The following is a 25139-nucleotide window of genomic DNA, read 5'->3' as shown; positions in this document are numbered from 1 at the left end:
ATACAAGAGTTGCTGTCTGGCACCTGCAGGTGCATAGGAGACCTGTTGAGTGGGGATTGGCTCAGGTACTAAAGTCCTGAATGGGTTCTTTGTTTATGAAGCTCCTTCCACATGCTGTGTTCAGAAAGAGGGTAGTAGGGATAGGGAGGGTGATCAGACAAGAGAAGCAATTGACTTGTACTGTGTTTCAAAATGTGACAATGCTTACCTTTCAAAATATTTATCATACTGGTTGGGAAGAATGATTTCACATCATCTCTTGTACAAATGTTTCAGGAAATAAATGTGAAAGGGCTTCAGGACCTAAGGGAGAATTGTGTCTGCATTGTTAATATCCTTTCTATGTCCATAATATCCCCATTTATGCTCATCGTGAGGAAGAAAATACATCAGGTTTCAAATAACGCAAAATGGTCACAATGGTTTATTTTACATAGGCATCCTATTAAACTGTTGGCTGAAAGATGGGAGCTGGAAGCAAATTGGATTCTACTTCTCCAAAGCTGAGAGTACATAAAGGAAAGCCTTTGCCTAGAATGATTAGCAGATATTTAATTCCTCCTGGAGTATGTGATCCCCACGGAATACTGATTTAGGATTATTCATTCAAAGGTTTGAGTCCCTTTTGAGAATTTGGTTAGCTGAGTAGGAATAACTATAACCTATTCAGCTTCAGTATTATAATTGTTCTGAGTTAAACAATTCAAAGAATTAGTAAGGTAACTTTTATATCTGGGAAAATATTAACAACACGCATTGACTAGCTGGTATAGATTCATTTCCTTAGAAAGTCAACGAAAGCTTGCTTTAATCTAATTGAAAGAACCGGGCTTGCTGAAACAAATATAATTTTAACTTCTACATTTGAGACAAAGCTAAGTAGTAGAAAACATGTGGGAGACCAGAATCACGGCCCTCATCAGCCAAGAATGAATAGTCAATCTAGTAAGATGATTTTATTGTGAATAAATACAAGTTCTTTCATTTGTGGCTAGATAACTCCCCCAAAGCTCTGTGAAGTTATAGGAGAGGAAATGTGCCTTAGATGAAACATCCATAAAATGAATTTGTTTAACAAAGCAAATTATCTTGAGTAGTATAGAATTTGGAACTAGGAAGTAGAACTGTGCTCTACTGTGCTCAGTCCTGAGCTGTATGCTGACTAGACCCAGCAGCAAGATCATATTTAGTTCTAAAGTCCGCACATTGGGAAGATGCTGAAGACTTGCTGTAGAACATCTGGAAGCTACCATGGCATTGAAAAGGATTTAAAGCATCATCACAAAAAGAATGTTTGAAGGAATTAAAGTAGCTTGTCTGAGAATCTGAAATTTGGGAATTATGAAATTATTATAGTAAAATATGATGTGCCATCATATATAATTTATGTTATTCTAAAGAAGAAGAGTGATAGAGTTTTCTTCAATGTAAAGATGAATTTTCTAATCACCATATTTGCCTCAAACTCCATTAGGAAATGGTGAGAAGTTCATTATGGGGGATTCATGAGTGGATATTTAATAGCTACCATTCGATCCACACATTGTGTTTGTGTGTTTAAATGTATGTGTGCATGTGTGTGTGTGAGAGAGAGAGGGAGAGAGGGAGGTAAATAGAGAGAGAGAGAGAGAGAGAGAGAGAGAGAGAGAGAGCTATATAATAGCTATATAATAAATGTGGCTATATAATAATATAATAATGGTTAGGGAAAACTCAAATATCAGATGGATGAATGCTTTAGTCAAATGCCCTCTAATGCTATTCAGAGGTTTCTAAAAATTATTCTTCAATTATCTGATTTTTCTTTCACAGTTAAAGAATATAAAAGCTATAAACAAGTTTGCATAGCTAAACTGATATATATGGTAGTTGGTCAGAGAAGATAATTGCTGCTGTAGAACACACCTCAATGGGAGAAAGAGGCAGCGTTCTGCTCTTATAAAGTTTATAGCCTCTAAAGGCTGCAGGAGATATCTCACTCTGTCTAATTCACTATGAATTAGAATCACTCAGTGGCAGAGAGTGAGTCAGCACCCAAGTGGTCATACATTTTATGTTCATTATATTGATTTTTTTATCAAAAATAAATAAATGAATTCACATTTATTAAATGAATATCCTTATTCTAGAAGCTGATACTGTCGTAACATTTTATAATTACAACTTTCTAAGATAGCATGTTAATTGTAAGCATAATTTTTCAAAATGCATGGAAGTTCATAAATCCTGGGCCCAACTTAAACTGATTTCAAAGAACAATAATTTGTTACTTTGAAGATTTCTTTTTAATTTAACAGCCTTACAGGAAGTTATGGACAGTTTAAGTTACTTTAGCAATAAATGATATAATTACATTTTGTTTCCCATATAATTAAGTTTTAGTATAGTAGAGAGTCATTTATGAACATTGTTTTCTATAAAATCTGATAAGTAACTTTTCTGAAAAAAAAAAGAGATCATATTTTACCCACAGATACTGGTAGGTATCTTACCCTAACTTATGAGGAACCCCGGTGCTGCATAGTTAGGCGTTGGGTAGCTAACTACAAGGTCAGCAGTTTGAAACCCATCTCCACTGGAGAAAGAGGAGGCTTTCTACTCCCATACGGGGTGAGAGTCTCAGAAACCCACAAAGGCAGTTCTATGCAGTCTGAAAAGGTCACCATAAGAATCGACTCAAAGGCAGTGAGGTTGTGTGTGTGTGTGTGTGTGTGTGTGTGTGTGTGTGTGTGTGTAGCTGTCCTATACAGTAGTTAGAAAGTAGAAAATGAAGTTTTTAATTGATGAAAGAATAGTTAATAATGCTTCATTCATGAGACAATGTAAAGGTGTCAATATTTTCCTCCTCCTCATCCCCAGACTACACATTTCCATATGTAAATACCCCACATGTTTGAGAAAAACCAGAAGCTTTCTGAGATGATTAACTCTGTTTTCCATCTTTCATTTTTGTTTTCTTAGGGTAATGATATTTAATACTGTTTTGAATATTTCAAAAAGTGACATGTGATTTATGGACTTTAAAAATATTATATCAAAATTAAAATCAAGAAGATAGACATTTTTCTCTTTCAAGATGTGGTAACTTTGTGTATTATAAAAACAATGCATGAAGCTGGGATGTTAGACTTCTTTGAAATTCAGTATCAGGAGTAGATAAATGGGCACAGAAGATTCACTCTCTAACTCTGGAAAATGCTAATCACTTTCAGACCTTCCCACATTAAAACAACCACAATGAGAAGATTTGGGCACAAAATGATCCCACTTCCTTAATGAGGAAATGTCATTGATTTGGCAATCTTTAATACCTCTTTGTTTGGTGAGGGGAAAAAAAGAATTACTGGTAACATTGGGTAATGTTGCTGAGTATCAGACCATTGAAAGCGTGTAACCATTGATTCGTTTCAGGAAGATCTACTCTATGATTAGATGTGGTTCCTATTACTGCCTGGGTGTGTTCACATGTTTCCTCATGAGGTACCCTGATCATTCATTTATGTTATTTGCCAGCCATTGTAGGGAATCAAGTTTGAATTTCCTATTCTATAAAAGAAGGTGTGTTTAATTTAAATATGGGCCTTATATAAGCTCCCATCATTCTAGAATATATAAAGTTGTCTCAATAGCCTTTATCTCTGGCTTAGAAATTGCTTAGAATCCTCAGCTTAAAAAGGGAACAGGGTTGCCTTTGTATGACAGTAGAAAAATGATTAAAACTATTTTTCCTACCATTATTTAGTTTGTGGCTTTTGACAAAGATTTGCTGGAAATATAAACCACAATTTCAGTGCTTTTATTGGTAAATAGAGTTGTATCGGTGAGCTGATACCGTAATTTCTCTTTAATAGCCAACAGCACTCCATTCCACAATTATTTTAGATTTAATGCTTTTGATTAAGCATTTCCAGAAATTATCGTGCTTAAGCAATCCAAGTCACAAGGAAATGCCTTGCAAATATAGGTATGATTTAAAAGCTTTCTTAAAGTTTTTCAATATCAGATACCTAACATAGTTCCTGGAATTGATCTTTAGTAAATAAATAACTGCCAAGAAATGATATACCATAAATACTCTAATTACCACAAATTCTTTATTGAAAGCATCAACAATACATCAGTAAATCTTGTATATAAGGGAACTCTCTAAAAATATCTGAAAAGAAACAGAGACTTACGTTTTATGTGATATATAAACAACAATATATCAGTATTTCCAGTCATGGACTTAAAGTAATAAATTCAGCATTCCTTAAATAACATTTCTCCCTGCTGTGGTACAGTAATGACTACAATCCAATGAAACTTTAATCTAGTCATATAGCTATTTGCTAACTTACAAACTAACAATTTATGGTGATCAAGAACTAAGGCTAATTTATTCAGCCTCTAGGCTCCTGAGATTAGAAATATTTGATTAATTTACTTGTTGAGCTGGGAATCAATTGCTCTTATGTATAAAGCTTATTTGGGCCCTCTATCAAGTGTTGTTGAATTTCTTTTTATAATCTGTCTACAGTGCTGTGTGGTATAGAGCTAATTTATTTGTTCATGAGAGCCCATAGCCCACACTGATTTTTTAAGCACTGAAAAAACAAACAAAAAACAACTCTAGCCACCCTGTAGTTCAGATGTGCAGTAAGAAAGCTATTAGACGGCATCTCCGAGCTATTCAGGTATCAGCGGAAGTTTTTCTTTTTTAAAGTGAAGACGGTTTCAATCTATGTATTTGAGGTTGCTGGTTTGATTTATTTAAACCCCCAAATTTAAAATGATGTGTTATGAATTCCTATATATCTGTGAGTTTGTATTCATTGTAAAAACAAAGAAAGAATTCAGGTGTTTGTGTAGATGCTAAAACTTTATCAAGCACAGAGGTTTAGAAAGAGAAAGCGTTTATATTTGTGTTGTAATGGCGTTCTCCAAAGCGAATCTAAAGACTGCGCTAAGGCTGGTCCCAGCTTATTCTTCAACGTCACAAAGAACATATGTTCTCCCTTCCTCCCTTTTTTGTAAATGTTGATGGACATGCGCTGTAATCCCTTCATGGCTCTCTCTCTACCAATTGTCTGTAGGAGAACTACTGCTCAGCGCCTCTTTTGTGCCAAGCATTAGGGAGCCTACATTCAGGTGTGTGCTGAGCTGGGGGGAAGATCAATCAATAAGTATGTTACATAGCATGTTAGAAAATTACAAGTGCTATAAAGCCACGTGAGACTGACTCACCCACAGAGTGAGTACACAGAGTAAGGCAAGATTGGACCCTGGGTGGTCCCTTACTGAGAATGACTTTTTGTGAGACTACAGTGGAAATCAGCTTTGATCTCTTAACCATTATAGACTGAGGGATAATTTTAATTTCATCATGCTAAATTGTACTCTAGGGTGAATGATAAATCCCAAACCCCACTGCCGTCTGGCTGCTTCCAAATCCCAGTGGCTCCATTACAGAGTAGAACTGCCCTGTAGAGTTTGCTTGGCTGTAAATCTTTATGGAAGCAGAATGCCTCATCTTTCTCCCACATTAATTCGAATGGCTGAGCTTTTGGGGAGCAGCTGAATGTTTTAACTAGTGTGCAAAGGAAAATCCTAGGCCAATCATTGAGAGACAAAATCCAATTTTACTTTTCCATATAGAAAAGGTGCTTGCATGGATGAAATGTAAGATGTTCTCCATGAGCAAGATTCTCAAGTGTTGCATTAATCATGCTTTATTAGAATGAAACCGGGTAGACCTTACACATTTCTTGTGTAGCTGAAATATTTAAGTCAGTGGAAGTTTAGTCATGTACGTTTAAAAGGAGGTTGAGAATGATGTGTATGGGTTGAGGAAGTAGTTACTAGTTAGGGTACCACTCGAGTCTAGACTCAACTTTAGGAACTAAAACGCATTGGTTACTTTGCCTCTGAGGATGAAATATTGCATTAAGTCCTTTTCTAGCCTGGGTAACTGCTCAGATTTCACTTCTAGTGCTGATGAGTATTTTATATGGCTAAAATTATTCTCTGATACAAACATCAGCATACACAACAAACCAAATATTCAACCAAGACCAAGAGCCAATAAGATAAAAAAAAAATCCCAAATGGGTTCAGCGTTTCAGGTGACCAGTACAATTTTCTCTTGGGATGCTTTGGAATTTATTTAATTGCTTTCTACCATATTTTAAAAGTAAAAAAATTAAGATGGATATAAAAAATACAAATAATACCAATTACTTTTTCTCAACTATTTTATCTTTTCCTTGCTGAAAGTCTCTAATAGAATTACTGTCCTTTTAGTTAGGCAACTTGCAGAGTGTGTGGGTAGTGTTAGTCAATATTTCTGAAATGCTGATTTTCTCATAGGAAAGAAAAGACTGATTTAAAAAAATAAATGACAGAATTTAGTTCTTGTGACTTGAATCCGTTGCACTTTAGTTTTTTACTTTTTAAATGATAGTGGGCCTGTCAGGGATACATTCTTCTGTAATCTGAACCATGGTTTGAAAACATCTCACTAGAGTGAAACAGACATGTGCTTTTGGAAAACAGGAAAAGGCTACAGGCCCTGTCAACATAATTAGGAAGAACTGAAAGAGGTGTCTTAGGAAGGTGTTTGTGCTTTTAATAAATGTTTCTAGCCACAGAAGTGACAAGCAAGTTTATTTTAGTGTTATTTGAAAAAACAGTAGATTAATGTACCTCCTATTTACTCAGGATAGTAGCTTACTTATGTAAGCAAAGCAAAGCCAAACTCCATGCTAAGGGAACGTGAAGAGGCCGAAGCTGTTAGTTTTTATTGGTGACATTAACTTAAACATCAGTTATCATTTAAGGAAAGTGTGTGAGTCCGGAGATTGGCTAGAAACCTTACAAAGCTGAACTCCAGGATTTCAGTTCCGGTTCACGGTAGCCACAGGCAACTTGCTTCTATTACAGAGACAAATGAGAAGGTTAAACTGCAATAATTCAATGGAGTGAAATAGCATCTTAGAGAGGCATCCACTAGGGCCATTCCAGATGGAGTGATTTGCTTTCCAGAGCAACCATGATTATTAAGCAGCAGATGGAGCACTGTAAATCCACACAATGGGCTTCAAGCTCAGCACATTCATCTCAAGCACAGTAATGGACTAAACGTATTTTTCCTATGGCCCGGAACAACTCAGATGGCGTTCTCTGTGACACCCAAGTCCCTGTTTACAACTCTCTCTCCGCTGAGAAATCAGCATAGCTATTGGGGCGACATCCTTCGAGGTAATCCAAACTGGGCGTACAGCTCCAAAGGCCGACGGAGGTGGCAGTCGCTTGGAGACTCCTAAATAATAGCAGGTATTATGAAGCTCTTTCGATGTCCCGCTCAGTCTTCACAATCGGGCCCTGTTGGGTTTCTCTGCATTGATGGGCTCTTAGAAAATATTATCCCAATCAAACCAGGCTTCATGATGATACTCCATATCCCATTTTCATCACTACATGAAGCGTCGTATTGAAAGAGCCAGGCAGGAAGTACAAGGGGGCATTGATAACCGCGTGGATTAGCGCCTGATCCAATCTCAGGGATCATGTCTTAGTTTATGATTTTTCTATACTGGCAGGCTTTCTCTTAGCAGGCTGAAGATGGCTCGCTTCACACATAGCTCTCACGGTATCTGTACAGAATAAAATAGAAGATCAAAAGCAGCAGAGGGAAATAAAAAAGGAGCCCGGGAATGAAATGAAAACAGAAAGAGACATAGTTGGAAGAAAGCAAAGGTCTATGAAAGTTGAGATCAGTTTTCATGTTGCTGATGATTAGTCTTGGACCTGTGGAACTATGTGCTTGTTTAAAATCCAGATTTTTTTTCCTTTCTATTTTTTTCTTTCTGTTTCTATTCTTTCCTTTAAGACTTTTCCTAATGAATGCCTCTTCTCTCATTTGAGGTTTGAAGCTTGTTCTCAAAGAGTTGGTAAGCCCAGGCGTTTGAACACTCGGTGACGCGCGGCAGGACCAGGCACATGGAAGACAGCTGACTCCACAGAACCAAGGACTTGGGTAAGTGCCCGGCACTGAAGCCACCTAACGGGACTGCAAATGCTGCCTTGTGGGTGAGCATTTTAATTTAAGAATGTTTTCTTGCCACAAAGTGACGGCCAGGAAAGTGACTTGTAGTGGCTGTGGTTCCAATGGTGGGTAAGATTTGAGTTTGGAAAAATCTTCAGAATGGCCAAGGGAAGTGAAAACCATCTTTGCATATAGAAAGGCAGAGCGAAAATGGTATTTACACCCTGATCTCATCCCAAATATCTGGGTTAAATTGCAAGACGTGGCTGATTCTTTCACCAGCATGTTCAATTTGGAGGTTAGAGTTTATAGTAAAAAGGTCTGCAGGCTTCACCACCGCACTCAATCTCAAGACATGAGTCCTGTCCACAGCCCAGTCTGCTAGACGAGTCAATGCCCAATTAATTGAAGAAAGCAGACAATTTATGTTTGAGGTTTCTTATCAGCGTTTCATTGAAGCACAGAAGCAGGCTGAATGAGGCTGGCATCTACTCTAATTACGAAGATGAGATGATAATAGAAAATAATTATGGAATTATGGTCTGATATTCTTGTAAATGACATTATTTTCACTTAGTGTTATTAGAGTTAGTGTTGTTAGAGTTAACGTGGAATCTCAGATAGCCCAGAATACTTTGACTTACAGGACTGCTTTTGATTTCTTGTTCTTGCCATCCCTGTAGGCTAAGTGACCTTTAATGCTCCATCTAGTCTAAGATTGTCTTTGGTAGAATCAGTTGTTTTGGGCATTAAGAAAGAGACCTCACTTCTTAAACTCAGGCGTTTAAGAAAATAATCTTTTGGGATTATGTCATCTTTTGTATTTTGCTTCTCTAAATTGGTCTACTACAATTTATTTTAAGGGCCAAAGCCCTTAGTTTCTGTTTAAATACATTTGTTAGTAAAATAATGTTGCATTTAGTTTAAAACCTATAGAAAAATTTTCTTTTTATCATTTTACTTTTTAGTTTTTAACATTATGTCATGTGATAAATATCAGAACTTTTATTTAGATCAATTCTTAATGTTCCTAGGTGAATTTGAATTTTTTAAATGTTATATATTGTCTAGATAAATATAGAACTCTATAAATATGTACTTTCATTTTAAAGACTTTCAGAAGCTTCCTTAAAATAACATAGAGTTATCATTATTGTCATTGACCACATACTTTAGTAACAAGATCATGGTAGATATGGCAGAAAAATACTAGAGGTGTAGTATTATTTTTGCTTCCTTCAAAAAGACGGCTCATGATACTGCAGAGGTAATTCACAACATTTTTTCCCCATGCGTGGCAACTATTGTGAAGGTACTTTTCTAATCATGAGCTCAGACTATATTCTATTTAGTCATAGCATCATTCAGTGAATTAGTGAAGATTTGTGTTGTTTGGATCAAGTTTTCAATCTCTTGACTAGGATTAAGTTGCATCAGTAGAAATTGATAACCTTATTTTTAAGGAATTCAATTCTTCAAATTTATTATCCACATTCATGCTTTTATTTTTTCTAGATTTAAGTTGGAATGTAAACTTGGTCAAGACTACAATGGATGCTTGCTTTGCTTTGTTAGGTTTTATCTTCGTTACAAATTGTGCTGGTGGAAATGAGAAATAGTAGTTCTACCAACATATGCCAGATTAAGCCATTAGCTTGAATTTTATTGGCTATTCAGAGACATACAAATATATTTCCATTAGAAAATCATAGACATTCTGTCATTGTGAATTTAATAGTGAGTCAAAGAAAAGTACATCTCAAAACTAGAAGTGACGCTTAATTATACAAATTCAACACTTGTAAATACTGAATGAACAGCACAGAGAGTATTTTCTGCTAATGATCAATGGCTTTATTGATGTTCATAGAAAATAGGTCCATGAGGAAATATGCAAAAGAGATTATGTTTGCTGGAAGAAAACTCTAAAAGTCCCGGTGCTTTGATTGAAGTGACGCCTGGGTGGGAAGCGATATACTAGTTTAAAGCAGAGTCAATCGACTACTCTGCACAGCACCAGACAGTAAATGCGTTTTGTAAATATGAGCTTTGTCGCCACTCTTTCAAAATGCTACGACAGCTTCTGTGCCGCCAAAGAAAATGCACACACGAGTGAGTAGAGTTGTGTTCCACTAGACTTCCTTTATATGAGTTTAATTTCATACAATTTTCACTAGTCATCAAATGATATCACCCAGTGTTTTTTTTTCAATCTTTTAGAAGTGTGAAAATTAGTCATATCTCCCAAACATACTAACAGAGGACAGGCAGGATGCGACTTGCAGTGCAGTGGATGTTTGTCAACTCTTGGTTTCAAGTATTAATGTTCTAAGACTTAGAGTAAATGTACGACACATTAAAATATTTTAAAATTATATACTTGAATCTGTATGACGATTTTAGAAGTAAGAAAAATGTTTGCTTCTTTTTTAATACCCTGGAGCCAAAGATTTTTGAAGAAAAATAGCTTCTACACTGTAATAACAACAAAGCTAAAGTAGAATCATATGACAGTATTGTGATTCCTATCGCAATATATTTGGGGGAAAAAACAACCGATGCTGTGTTAGTCTGGGTACTTTAGAGAAACAAATCCACAGAAACCCATCTATAAGAGAGAAGTTTTATCCAAAGTTTAAGTGAGCATCAAGAAAACATCCCAACCCAGTGCTGCCCAAGCCCACAAGTTCAACATTAGCCCATATGTCCACAAAGTCCTCCTTCATCTCACAAAGCAGACTCAATGATCTGACTGCAGGAGGAAAGCCGAGTCAGTGAATGTGTAAGCATCTCAGCGCTGTCAGGGGTCTCCACATGGCTGCTCCATCACCCAGGGCTGCATTGGGCTAGATCCATGTGGCTTCTCCTCAGGGATGTCTTGCAGGAAGTCAGCCTTGCCAGCTGAAGCTAGGAACTGATAAGGCAGCTGCACCCTGGTCCGACCATCACAAAGCAAGAGACCCGAGAACTCGAAAGGCGAGGCTCAGCAAACCATTTATCCCCGGTCCTTCAATTAATCCTACATGTGTTTATTGGCCAGGTTGGCACAATAAGCTAACTAACTCAGATGCTAAATATAAAATACTTTCAAAGACGGTTGAAAGCAAATTAAAATGTTATTAGTTTTATGTGTTGTCAATTTAAGATTTACTATAAATTGTGCTTAAGTTGAATCTCACTAACCTGACCATCATTTATATACTTTGCATTTCAAAAGATTAAAAATGAATGAACACTACTTATAATTCTTTTTTAAATCATTTTATTGGGGGCTCATACAACTCTTATCACAATCCATCCATATATACAAATATTTTATGTCCAGCACATTTGTACATTTGTTGCCATCATTATTCTCAAAACATTTTCTTTCTACTTGAGCCCTTGACAACAGCTCCTCATTTCTCCCCTTCCTCATGAACTGTTGATAATTTAGAAATTATTATTTTGTCATGTCTTACATTGTCCGACGTCTCCCTTCACCCACTTTTCTGTTGTCCGTCCCCCAGGGAGGGGGTTATATGTAGATCATTGTCATCAGTTCCCTCTTGTTCCCCCACCTTCCCCTTATCCTCCTGGTATTGCTACTCTCATTATTGGTCCAGAGGGGTTTAATCTACTTATTGTTCTATATTGAAATTTAAAGTATTATATTTGCTCAAATATGCTCAACTAATAAATAGCTAAGTTTCCTTTAATGGAACTACACTATCTCTCAGGTAAACATGCCTTCAGTACACCATGGAATATGAGCATGGATCTTCTGTACATTTCACTGATTGTAGTTTCAAATTAAACCAGGTTTTCCTTTAGATAATAAATTTAATGATATTTTAAAGACTTCATTGACAAATTTTATTTATTTTTCAACTCTAATGTTTGCTACTAAATATGTTGTATTAAGCTATACTATTGATATAAGTTTAAAACCTGGTAATCTTATGATCCATAACTTATTATCTATAACGTTATAATTTTTTTTCATGAAGCTTAAGTCTCAAAAACAAATTAGCATATGTGTATATGGATTGTGGCATAACACTGATAATAATAAGCCTATGTTTAATGATTGCTTAAAATTAAAGTAATATAGTACTCATTATTCATTGCTTTATCTATTTTATTATAGAAGTGTTTGTAATCACTGTTAATTAAGCAAAAATAAAATTTAGCAGAGGAAATTACATTATTTAAGCTTGATGTTTTTTAGTTCTTAGTCATTGACCTTATTTATAGTGCCTAAAATGTTCAAAAATTTTTAAATATAAACTATTGATTGAGATTATTTAGAGGAACTATAAACACTAGCTAAATATTTAAAACAATTACACTAACAACTAGTAAACCAAATTCAAACAAAAATTAAAATAATAAGTTTACACATTGAGGTACAATTTCAAATCAACTTCTAGAGTCTCAAATCTGATTTTCTCTTGCATTAAATGTAGACAAAGCAATAAGTTATTACTAATAATGAATGGATTTGAGATTTATAATTTCCTTGATTACAGAAAACAAAAAATTTTAGTCATCTCTTAACATTTGAGAAGCATTATCTGGATCAGGACTAGCTGTTATTAAATTTGATCTTTCACACTTTTACAATAAGGTACTGTCCCTTTTCAAATAAGTGAGTGAATGGCTAAGTGTTCTGGTACTGACGTAAGGTTCTGAAAGCAAACTCCCTTCCCTGAAGGAGAGTCCAACTCATAGTGATGCTGAGCACAGGGTAGAATTGCCCTGCGGTCTACGTGACAGTAACTTCCTGTGGGAATAGAAAGCCTCCTCTTTCTCCCACGCAGTGGCTGGTGATTTTAAGTCGCTGACCTTGTACTTAGCAGCCCCACGTGTAGCCACCGTGCCACCAGGACTAAAACCTACTTAGTGACTTTGTACGAGAAAGGCCGAGAGAACTGCTTCTATAAAGAATGCAGCCAACACCCAAAGCCAATAACAAGTACTTCTCAAAAAAGACTATTTTTGTTGTTTTCATCTACACTGGACCTAATATTCTAAGTCCTCAGGACCTGAATGCTGAGGTTTGTCGTGGTATTTTTAGTCACCTCATGGGCATGGGAACATTCGGCAATAAATAAAGAAGGCAGGAGAAGAATGGGTTCACTTGAAGTATGCTATTGGTGAAGAATATTGAAAATATCGTGGAAGAACAAATTGGTCTTTTGGAGAGACTAGCATGAGTGACACGTCCAAAGTACATGAAACAAAGTCTAGCTACACTTGCTTCTGTGGAGCATTTTGGTTATATTTTTTCCAAGACATACCTCTTTGTCTATGATATTTTCAATATTCTTCACTAACCCCATAATTCAAATGGAGCAAACTCTTTTCTCTCTTATTTATTGTCCAAATTTCCCACGCATATAGGAGTGGTCCAGCTAGCTAGTTGTATGAGCACAGACACGGGTGTTTAAGATAATCTTTGGAAATGTAAGAAGTCTAGAATGGATGGTACCAGGTAGAGAAGTAGAAATGTGAGTTTTGGACAGGTAATTAAAACCCTTAACCACGGGGGCTTTTGTTTTTCCTTTTTCTTTCTTCCTAAGTCATGGAGTGCAGCTTTCTCATGCATGATCTTGGAAATGATGAAGAGCTGTGATTGGAGAATTGACCTGCCCAGGCCATTTATAAGATCCATCAACCATTATGATTAAGTGCCATGATAATTCAGAGAAACACAAAAGCTTATATCATTGTCTCAAAAAATCTGTGGGAGGAAAAGTCTCCTAGTAGGAAAGATTCTTTCCCTAATAAAGTTTTTCTTCTAGTTCAACAACTTCCATTTTTTTAGTCAGAACTGTATTAAATAAATTAAAATTTAAGCATTTGGGGAATCAAGTTTGGCAGTGCTTCTAAAGGGCTAAATAAAAACAAAAACAAACAAATAAAAACAAAATCACTGCCATCTAGTTGGTGCTGACTCATGGTGACCCTGTAGGCTACAGAAGAACTGCCCCCTGTGGTTTTCTGAGACTATAATTCTCTACAGGAGTAGAAAGCTCCATCTTTCTCCCTTGGAGCTGCTAGTGGTTTTGAACTACTGGCCTAGAAATTAGCAGCCCAACTTGTATCCACTAAGCCACCAGGGCTCCTTCCTTGAAGACTCAATGGAACATTTGCTTGTACTCTGCACACGGTATCAGAATTGACTAGATAACAGAAATCACTTTTTTTATTAATCACAGAGATGAAATTTTACTCTTGGAAGCAGGAACTTGAATAGTTAGGAATCAGTGAGCTTATGTTAATAGAGAAACAACTCAGAAGTGGGGTTGTGAGTGGTTGCACGGCTTGAGTATAATCAATGTCACCAAACTAACTGTACATGCAGCCACTGTGGAGCTGGGTACGCTTTGCTGTGAGTATGATCAATAACATGACAAGAAAAGGGATCAACAACCATATGGCTAGAGAGTAGTTCATGGTTATACGGAGAAGTGAAGGGAGACACTGACTCAGTACACTGGGATGGTTTGCCTTGAAACAAAACCATCCTATCTGCTTGCAGGCGCTTCCTCAGCCTGTTGTCGCTGACTGGCTGACTCCTGAACGGGCTTCAGCTGCTGACGTGTAGCATCAGGTAGCATCCTCTATCCTTCTCCATTTTCTAGTTCCTTCAAGGGAGCGGTTCTCAACCAGGGGGTCATGGCCCCTTTGGGGGAGTCAAGCGAGCCTTTCACAGGGGTCACCCGATTCCTCACAGTAGCAAAACGACAGTGATAAAGTAGCAATGAAAATAATGTTATGGTTGGGGGTGTGGGGGTCACCACAAGAAGAGGAACTGTATGACAGGGTCGTGGCATTAGGAAGTTTGAGAACCACTGCTCTAAAGGCCATGATTTAGAAAACTATACACTTTAAAAAAGACAGTTGAAATGGAATATCAAGTCCAGAAAAGTTAAATTCCCAGAGTTTCTCATGCTCAGAATCACGAGGAGGAGAGATTTGGGCATCTGTATTTCTTAAAATATAAGGCATAATTTTAATTAGCAGTGAGGGTAGAGAACCAATGTATCTTCCTAATTTAGAAAGCGTGCTACAGATAAAAGGATTTATCTGAGCCAGTCAGAGTGCAGGGTAGCAATGATGAAACATATAACTTTCCTCTAGTTCTTAAATACTTCCTTCCCCCCCACTTTCAAGATCCCAATTCTACCTTACATATCTGGATGTACATTGGTACAGATAGCAACTGGAAACACAGGGAATCCAGGACAGATGACCCCTTCAGGACCAGTGGTGAGAGTGGTGATATCTGGAGGGTGCAGGGAATGTGGGGTAGAAAGGGGAAACTGATTACTAGAATCTATGTATGGCCTCCTCCCTAGAGGATGAACAGCAGAGAAGAGGGCCGGGTGGAGGGGGGGCGGAGACATCGGACAGTGTAACATATGACAAAATAATAATAATTTATGAATTATGAATGGTTTATGAGGTAGGGGGAGTGGGGAGGGAGGGGGAACATGAGCAGGCAATATTCAGGGCTCAAGTAGAAGGGAAATGTTTTGAGAATGATGATGGCAACAAATGTTCAAATGTGCTTGACACAATGGATGTATGTGATAAGAATTGTACAAGCCCCAAATAAAATGATTTGAAAAAAGTATTTATCTCACATTTTTATTTGGTTCTGCAATGAATTCCTTTTTTAGATTTCTCTCTAGCAAACCCCCTTTTTATATGTCCATTAAATATTAAAGTGAATTTGCATTTTTCTGAGCATGCATCGACTTTCAAAGGCTGGCTTGCTGATAGTCTTAAATTGCAAGAAGGAAACTAGTCTGTGATTTCTCACATAAAATTTGACAATCAGTAAGTCTCACTCAGGAAGAAGAAGGTTTACCAGGGATTCGAATGTGGAGTTCTTGAACGGTGGCATTTATACTTCTAAAAAGGTTTTATTTTGGGCTACCCAAATGTTTAATGAGTTTGCAGATGAGCTAGTCAATCTGGTAACTTGCAGGGAAAAGGTCCTCTGGTCCATTCTCTGGTCTTTAGCTAGAGATCACAGTCCATCCCATGCAACTGTCTTGAAAACACAGGGCTTTCTGGCAAAAGGGCTGTGCAGAAAACCTTCAATGCACTGACGCTGACTCGCCGGAATGAGGGGAGTGGGAGAGGGAGCGGGAGTGGGCAGCCCTTGGGCCCAGTGATTTCTTGGGCAGCCCTTCTGGCCCAGTGATTTTGCTTTGAACTTGGATCCCAAAGGTCAGTTTTTCTAAACCACCAAGCTACCTACATGAGCAAGACTTTTGCTCCTGTAAAGAGAGACAGTCTCAGAAACCCACAGGGTCCACTCGATCCTGCTCGATAGGGTCTCCTGGAGTCAGAATGGGCTTCACGACAGTGTGTTTGAGTTAGTCTTCTGTCGAGTATTCCTGGTGGCCTTGCCCTTACACGTTGGGCTGTGATCCGAAGGACAGTTGTGCAAAGCCACCAGCTGCTCTGCAGGAAAAGACGAGGCTTTCTACTCTCTTAAAGAGCTGCCGTGCCGTCTTGAAACCCACCGAGGCAGGCCTTCCCAGCCCAATAGGGTTACTAGGAGTCAACATCCCCTAGATGATAGTGAGGGAGAGTTATTTGTTTAGAAAATAAATACTTACTTGCTTTACATACGGCGACACTTATCTTCCTTTTATTTATCAGAAAATGGAAAGAAAAGGATGATTAAGGGTTTTTGTAAATATAAGACATCTATTATTAAGCAAATGAGAAAATGCTATTGCTATAAATTCTCCTCTCCAGAAGCTTGGATGCTTTCTTTTGCATTGTTCTTCTCTGTCATTAGTTTCACCTTAGTGAAGAATTTTTCTTTTGATACTAATACCTGTTTACCTTTTTTAAAACAAGAGTTTTAAAAGAGTTTTCCATATATATACCGAAGTAGATGCAATATGGAAAACTCTTTTAATATATATATATTATATATTTATATAAACTCTTATATATAAACTCTTCTGGTGGCATAGATAGAAAGATAGATGATAGGTAGATAGATAGATGCATGTATCCATGTAAAATATGATCCTTTACCCTGAGCTCCAGTTTATGGCCACCTCCTCCCAGAGGCATGGCATACTCATTTTATCCAGTGCTCCCTAATATCTTCCAATTCCTTCTATTCCATCTTATTCTACCATCTTATGCCATTTCATGAAAAATGCTATTTTTCACCCACTAAACTAACATCCCAACGCAATACTGCTTGCAATTAGGCTTTTCAATGGACTTTATAAGTATATCTAGCATACACCTAAGCGTATGGATATAAGTCTGTCTAGCATACACCTAAGCGTATGGATATAAGTATGTCTAGCATACACCTAAGAGTATGGATATAAGTATGTCTAGCATACACCTAAGAGTATGGATATAAGTCTGTCTAGCGTACACCTAAGAGTATGGATATAAGTATGTCTAGCGTACACCTAAGAGTATGGATATAAGTATGTCTAGCATACACCTAAGCGTATGAATATAAGTATGTCTAGCGTACACCTAAGAGTATGGATATAAGTATGTCTAGCGTACACCTAAGCGTATGGATATAAGTATGTCTAGCGTACACCTAAGCGTATGGATATAAGTATGTCTAGCATACACCTAAGCGTATGGATATAAGTATGTCTAGCGTACACCTAAGAGTATGGATATAAGTATGTCTAGCATACACCTAAGAGTATGGACAGAACTCTCCGTAGGTGTACTGTTTGTATGACAATAGATATGTTCCTGATTCCATTGTTCTGATTTTTTTAAATAAATAGAAGCTAATTGATATAGAATTTCCAATATCACATTTAGAAGAAAATATTCTTTGGATTTAGGAGCTGGCACGTCGGCATCCAGGGATGAATTCGTTTTTAATGCATAAAAATAGAAGCAATGACTATGGTCCATGCTTAAGTAAGAGTAGCCCTAATGGCGTCCTCCCTACGGGACAAAGTAAAACTGCCCCTATGAGTTTCTGAGATTATAACTCGTTAGGGGGGTAGGAAGTAGCATCTACTCCCTTGGAGTGACTGGTAGTTTCAATCTGCTGACCTTGTGGTTAGCACCTTGGAGATGGAATTGACTTGGTGGCAGTGAGTTTTGGTTGAGCCCTGATGATGTAGGAGTTAGGTGCTTGGCTGCTGACCAGAAGATCAGCAACTGGAACCCACTAGCCAGTCCAGGCTCCTTTATTCACAATGTTGGAAAACCTATGGGGCCGTTCTATTCTACCTGAGAGGGGTCGCAATGAGCCTGGATTGACGAAATGGTAATGGACTTGGTTTGAAGTATTTTAGGTAAGAATTTCAGCATAAAATTGCTATTTTAAAAATTCTCTATGACTTCAATATCACTTCCTAAGCAATTTTTAGTGTATATGCTTTCTGACATTACTGGCAAAAAAATTTATGACCTTATTATTTTTTATTTATTTAAAAACATCATTTTATTAGGGGCTCATACAACTCCTATCACAATCCATACATACATCAATTGTGTAAAGCACATTTGCACATTTATTGCCCTCATCATTCTCAAAACATTTGCTCCCCACTTAAGCCCCTGGCCTCAGTTCCTCACTTTTCCCTCCCGCCCCGCTCCCCCCTCCTCCATGGACACTTGATAGTTTATAAATTATTATTTTGTCATATCTTGCACTGTCCAACATCTCCCTTCACCCACTTTTCTTTTGTCTGTCCCTCAGAGAGGAGGTTATATGTAGATCCTTGTAATCCATTCTCCCTTTCTGCCCCACCCTCCATCTATCCTCCCAGTATCGCCACTCTCACCATGGGTCCTGAAGGGATCATCGGCCCTGGATTCCTTGCGTTTCCGGTTCCTATCTGTACCAGTGTAGATCCTTCTGGTCAAGCCATATTTGTAAGGTAGAATTGGGATCATGATAGGAGGGGGGACAAGAAAGCATTAAAGAACTACAGGAAAGTTGTATGTTTTATCCTTGCCACATCGCACCCTGACTGGCTCGTCTCCTCCCCGAGACCCTTCTGTAAGTGGATGGTCCAGTGGCCTTAAAGATGGGCCTTGGGTCTCCACTCCACACTCCCCTCATTCACAATGATATAATTTTTTTGTTCTGATGATGCCTGATACCTGATCCCTTTGACACCTCGTGATCGCACAGGTTGGTGTGCTTCTTCCATGTGGGCTTTGTTGCTTCTGAGCTGGATGGCCACTTATTTACCTTCAAGCATTTAAGACCCCACACACTGTATCTTTTGTTAGCTGGGCACCATCAGCTTTCTTCACCACATTTGCTTATGCACCCACTTTGTCTTCAGCGATTGTGTTGGGAAGGTGAACATCATTGAGTGCCAGTTTATTAGAACCAAGTATTCTTGCATTGAGGGAGTACTTGAGTGGAGGCCCAATGGATCTCACCTTAATATGTCTCAAAGTATTACACTTTGTGGATACAATTTGATTGTTAGGGAACAGTTAACTATATTAGACATTATTATTTCAAAGGCTGTTTTTTAAAACTTCTATGATATTATCTTTAAAGAGCATTAAACTATCCAGAAAAAAATCATTGATATATTTGGCATCTTTTACCACATATAAAAAACAAAGGCAGTTTTGTTGGCTTCAATGTATCTTTTCAGAGTGATGCCATGAAGATGAATATTGCAACCCTCACACAGCCAAGCAATAAAAAAGAACATTAATTAGAGCAGGGTTGAAAATATAGGTGAGGCAGGATAAAGCACTATTATATATTACCTGTAGCCTAGTGTGTGTTTGTGTGTGTGTGTGTGTGTGTGTGTGTCTGTGTGTGAGAGAGAGAGAGTGTGTGATCACTTTTCTAAAGGCCTTTGAGGTCTTTGGGGGAAAAACACAAAAAATGTAGCAACCAGGAGAAATAAATAAACGTACAGAACCAACATCAACTTATGTATGTGTTTCATGTAACTTTAATTCTACCAGTTGTGACTGTGGAAAGACAGTGCTGTCCAAAAAGCATAAGGGGTAAGGCTTTTCTCTGAGCTGTTGAGATCAGGCTTTGGGGCTTCTTGCTGCTTTTATGTCTCGTGAAGATGATAAGGGGAGGACCTGAGGGTTTTCTGGGCGCACTTCTTCACTATGCCACTTCGTCACTAGTTCTGTCTGGGGCAAGAAGGTCTTAGCAGATGGCTGGAGCTTCCTGAGCAAGTGAACCTGCATTGTGATAAGGGAAGGGGCTGTACAAAGACCTCAGAGAATGCGTAGATATTTTTCCCCCAATTGTCAGAAGTCAAGGATTCATAGGCTCTTTCTTGAGAATTGCGACATCTCGATTCTCCTCTGGGCACTTTCATTTGTGTGTTAACTGAGAAGAAAGACCATTGGTGACTTCCTCAAGGCCACCCAGAAAGTGACAGGGTGAGTAGCAGAAGCCAGGCCTAAAGTTGTATGTCCTCAGTGTAGTGTTAATCTAGCGGGCGTGCAGCTCACACGACATGAATCGCACCCACAGCACGCACACACACACACACAGAAAGGACTTTGGTATTTTGGGAGGCCTTGGCCACAAGTTACGGTGGGAGAGCAACTTACGTCCCCTAGGACATTTTTTCCATATGTTTGGCAGGAACTAGTGTGTCGTCACTAAAGATACCAAGTCTGCTTCAGTTTTACTTTTCCACTTTTTTCCTCATACAAAATATTTTATTACCTCCAGGTTGTAAATAAAAAATTTGTGAATCGGGACATTTGAATATGATATTAACATTATAACTCAAATCGCACTGTTATTAGGATATTCCAACTCATAATCACCTATATAGAATTTGCAAGACTAAAGATTTATGGGACCAGACAGCCTCAATTTTCTCCTGAGGAGTAAGTAGAGGGTTTACACCCCTAACCTTGCTTTTAAGTTTCCAGTCCAGTACTTACCCTATAGTGCCACCAGGGCACTGCATTGATTGATTATATATACATATGTTTTATTTGGTAGTGGTATTGTGGTTTTGTGGAGAAAGTTCTTGGAAGATATGTGCTAATAAAATTAAGGAACACATTGTCTATAAGTTATAGGTAAAGGATTCAACAATAAACAAGATAGATGAAAAACAGAGATAGGAAAACTTATATGTGGTCTGAAGCTCTACAACTTAAGCCAGTGTCAGATGCTGCCAGTGTCCTGGCTTTGGAGAATGTATCCTTGTTGTTAGGTGCCATCGATTTGGTCCTGCACCACTGCGACCCGTGCACAGCAGAATGAAACCCTGCCTGGTCTGCACAAGCCTCACAATTGTCCCTCTGCTTGGACCCACTGTTGCAGCCACTGTGTCCGCCCATCTTGCCCTTCCACTTTCCCACACAAGAAGATGCTCCCCAGAGACTGGTCTCTCCTAACATGTCCCAAGCCTGTCGGAGGAAGTCTCTCATCCTGGCCTCTCAGGAGCACTCTGGTCACACTTCTTCCACCACAGATCTGTTTGTTCTTTTGGCTGTCTGTGGTAGTTCCAATATTCTTCCACGTGGCTCTCTGGGTATGTTTATCCAAAGTAGGGACCAGGAAGAGCCCCTGACCCAGTGTACACACTTGGGTTTCCCACTCCTTGCCGTGTACAGGGCACTGCATTTGTGATGTAATGTTCTCTTGTGTTTTCTCTGTGGTTTAGTGTAAACTCTATGCTCAGTCCTCCAAGCCCAGCGCTTAAACTTATCTGAATATTAAATAGTGAAACTACCAGAAAAGAAAATATTTTATGCCTAGGCAAGATGTGGCCAAGATATTTGTTTATATTTCTGTTGCTATTATTGTACAACTGCAATTTCCTATGGTTATTGAGAAGTGAGTTCAAATCCAATCAGAATATCAGATAATGTCTTTTCTGATGTCCAATTTATGTTATTAAATAAATATTTTGAATTTCTTCTCTACTGAAATATTTCCAATCTGTAATTATGATACCACTACTCAGTTGACTAAAGAGAGATCTGAATTAAAATAGTTAGATTATCACTTTATTATTTGTTGTGAGTAGACCTCATTAAGGAAAATAGAAGTGAATATAAGATATATTTAAAAGGTGATAAGAGTTGAATCCTTTCAAAATACTTATTCGATCTGAAAATGATTGAGAACCTGGCAGATATGGAGAAGCATGCTGCATGAAGATCCAAGGAAAGCTCTGCTTAGTGAAAGTGAGGACGACGCAACGCACTTGCATATGGAGATCAAGGATTGCAGCCTTCAGTCGAGGTCACAACTCAGTGTCAAGAAGACTAAAATCCTCACAACCGGACCAAGAGTTCACATCATGATAAGCGGGGGAAAGGTTGAGCTGTCAAGGGTTTCGTCTTGCTTGAATCTACAATCAATGTTCATGGATGAAGCAGTCAAAAAATCAGAAGATGCATTGAATTACTTATTGGACTTGACGTAAGTCAGATGTCTACGGGCAAAGAGTTGGGTCAATGAGGAAAGAGAGCAAAGTTTCCACATATCACAGAGCTTTGAGACAAAAACAAACCAAGCCTGAAATTCGACCAGTCTGAAACCCTCAATATTCCCCAAATATTCTGAATTAAGACTTCAAAATGCTAAAGGGAGTGCTAAAACCACTTGGTTGGGAAATGCTTATCATGGGGTACAATTCTGGAAATTTAGATGCACAAGACCTCTTTAGATTGTTGAAACAAGGACGTTACTTTGAGGACTAAGTTGCAACTCATCCAAGCCACAGTGTTTTCAATCGCCTCATGTGCATGTGATAGCTGGACATGGAATAAAGTAGATCAAAGAAGAATCAGTGCATTTGGACTGCGATCCTGGAGAAGAATAGTGAAAGTACTAGAGACTTCCAAAATAACAAACACATCTGTCTTGGAAGAAGCAAGGTCAAAGTGCTCCAAAAGAGCATGACTGGCAAGACTTATCCTTACATACTCTGGACAAGTTGTTCAGACAGACCAGCCCCTGGAGAAGGATATCATGTTTGAGGAACTAGAGGGTCAGAGAAAAATAAGAAGGCCCTCCATAAGAGGACTGACACAGTGGCTGCAACCATGAGCTCAGGCATAGGGACAATTTTGAGGTTGGCGCAGGACCATTGTGTTAGTCTGGGTATTTTAGAGAAACAAATCCACAGCAACTCATGTATAAGAGAGAATTTTATATAAAGGTTAAGTGTGCATCAAGAAAACATCCCAGCCTAGTGCTGCCCAAGTCCACAAGTCCAACATTAACCCATTAACCCATACGTCCAACACCAGTCCACAAAGTCCTCCTCCATCTCACAAAACAGATCTAATGATGCTGACTGCAGGCGGAAAGCCAAGTCAGTGAATGTGTAAGCATCTCAGTGCTGGCAGGGGTCCCCACACGGGTGCTCCAGTACCCAGGGCTGCATCGGAATAGGTCCATGTGGCTTCTCCTCAGGAGGTGTCTTGTAGGAAGTGAGCCTTGCCAGCTGAAGCAGGGAACTGGCTAAGGCCGCTGTACCCTGGTCTGACCATCAGAAAGCAAGCCATTTATCCCTCCACCCTTCAATTAACCCCACATTTGTTTATTGGCCAGGTTGGCACAATAAACTAACTACCTCAACCATACAGTACCGATTTCTGTTGTGCATAAACTTGCTAAGGGTTGGAACTGACTCGATGGCATGTAACAAAAACAAGAACAATAGCAACATCTTTCCAGCTACCTCAGAAGAATAAAAATGTACCGATATATTGAAAACGAACCTGGTGAATGAGTGTCTCAGTCTGTCATTAAGTTCTATGCAGCCCCTTTTTAAAGCAAAGCCCACTCACACACATAACGCACACCTGCACACACACCCTAAGGTACTTGAGTGGATGTTTTAAACTAAGCGCTGAAGATCATTCAAACACTGTAGACTGCGAGTGAAAACTCCCATCTGAAAGACAAACGAGGCAAGCGGGCAGAGGGAAATAAATGAACTTTCCCTTTGTGTCAGAGACCGTTGCTGTAGGTCTTTCTCTGAGGAGCTGCCTTTGGCATTCATATTTCTTTACGGCACACATCAGCATCTTTAGAGTCATAAAATTTCGAAATGTTCTCTTGATGGCTAAACATATTTCTTTCTTTGTCTGAGGTATGACTCTAAAAGTATGCTATGCAATTTTACTCTGTTTAGTGAGACAATGATATACTATGTGATGGAATGCATATGTATATAATAATGTACATTTCTGATAAAGGTTTTATATTTTCATTTTCCTTTGTGTATATATATATACATATATATATATTACTTCTAATGTTCAAGTGAAACAGAAATAACTATGACAGAGCTTCAATCTTCACACCCCATCAGAAATCCCATTACCTCATTAAATAGTCCTGATCTCCAACACTTTAAAACCAGTGATATTGAAAATCGACCCCAACTGCCTTTTTTCCAAGATGCAAGTCTGCCCCACACGATAAATCTTAATTGAACAAGACAGTTAGTTGCCTACTTGTGCAACTGCAGTGCCATTTGCTGCAGATCTTGCCTCCGGTCTGTTGGAGTTGAAGGCAGGAGTAGGGCTTAGGTCCAACATAAACTTGGGTCTCCTCAAGGAAATCACACACACACACACACACACACACATTTCATTTTTCATCTCCTCTCTTGGAATTCCTTGAACTATTTTTAGTCATTCATTTAATATTTAATATGAACTCTTTCTCATCTTTTCTTCAGATGAGGTTCAGATGGGGAGATACATGAACTCAGGAGGAGGAAGAGATGGTCCCTATAAAAGCCGGCATGCCTGTGCAGAGAAGCTAGCCAAAAAATACACCCAGTTGTCATGAAGTCCATTCTGACTGTTGGCGACTCTATTCGTGTCCATGGAAGCACTGTGCTCCAAGACTCCTGAGTGGCTGCTGCTTCAGATGGAGTCTGGGGAAATGCAAACTTCCAACCTCTTGTTTCACTGCGGAAGTGGATAATTGTGTGTGTGTGTGTGTGTGTGTGTGTGAGTGTGCGCGCGCGCGTGTGTGCACCCTAATCACTGTCATAGAGTCTACTCAGACTCACAGGAAGGAGTATAATGGCTCCTTCTTGCTTCCAAGACCATAATCTTCATGGGAACCCAAAGTCTCATCTTTCCCCTGCAGGGTGGCTGGTAGGTTTGA

General features: G+C 38.5%; 1 protein-coding gene across 1 annotated transcript in view; it reads left to right on the top strand.

The window, feature by feature from the left end:
• ZPLD1 (zona pellucida like domain containing 1) overlaps positions 1 to 25139 on the top strand; it is a 125690-nt gene that overhangs the window by 42865 nt on the left and 57686 nt on the right. Inside the window, exon 2 of the mRNA XM_075543475.1 lies at positions 7906 to 8017. The gene's annotated coding sequence lies outside the window, so the exon portion shown is untranslated. The remainder of the gene's footprint in view (positions 1 to 7905; positions 8018 to 25139) is intronic.

Source organism: Tenrec ecaudatus, chromosome 2 (assembly GCF_050624435.1).
Source record: "Tenrec ecaudatus isolate mTenEca1 chromosome 2, mTenEca1.hap1, whole genome shotgun sequence".
NCBI lineage: Eukaryota > Metazoa > Chordata > Mammalia > Afrosoricida > Tenrecidae > Tenrec > Tenrec ecaudatus.
This window is presented reverse-complemented; position numbering and strand designations above follow the sequence as displayed.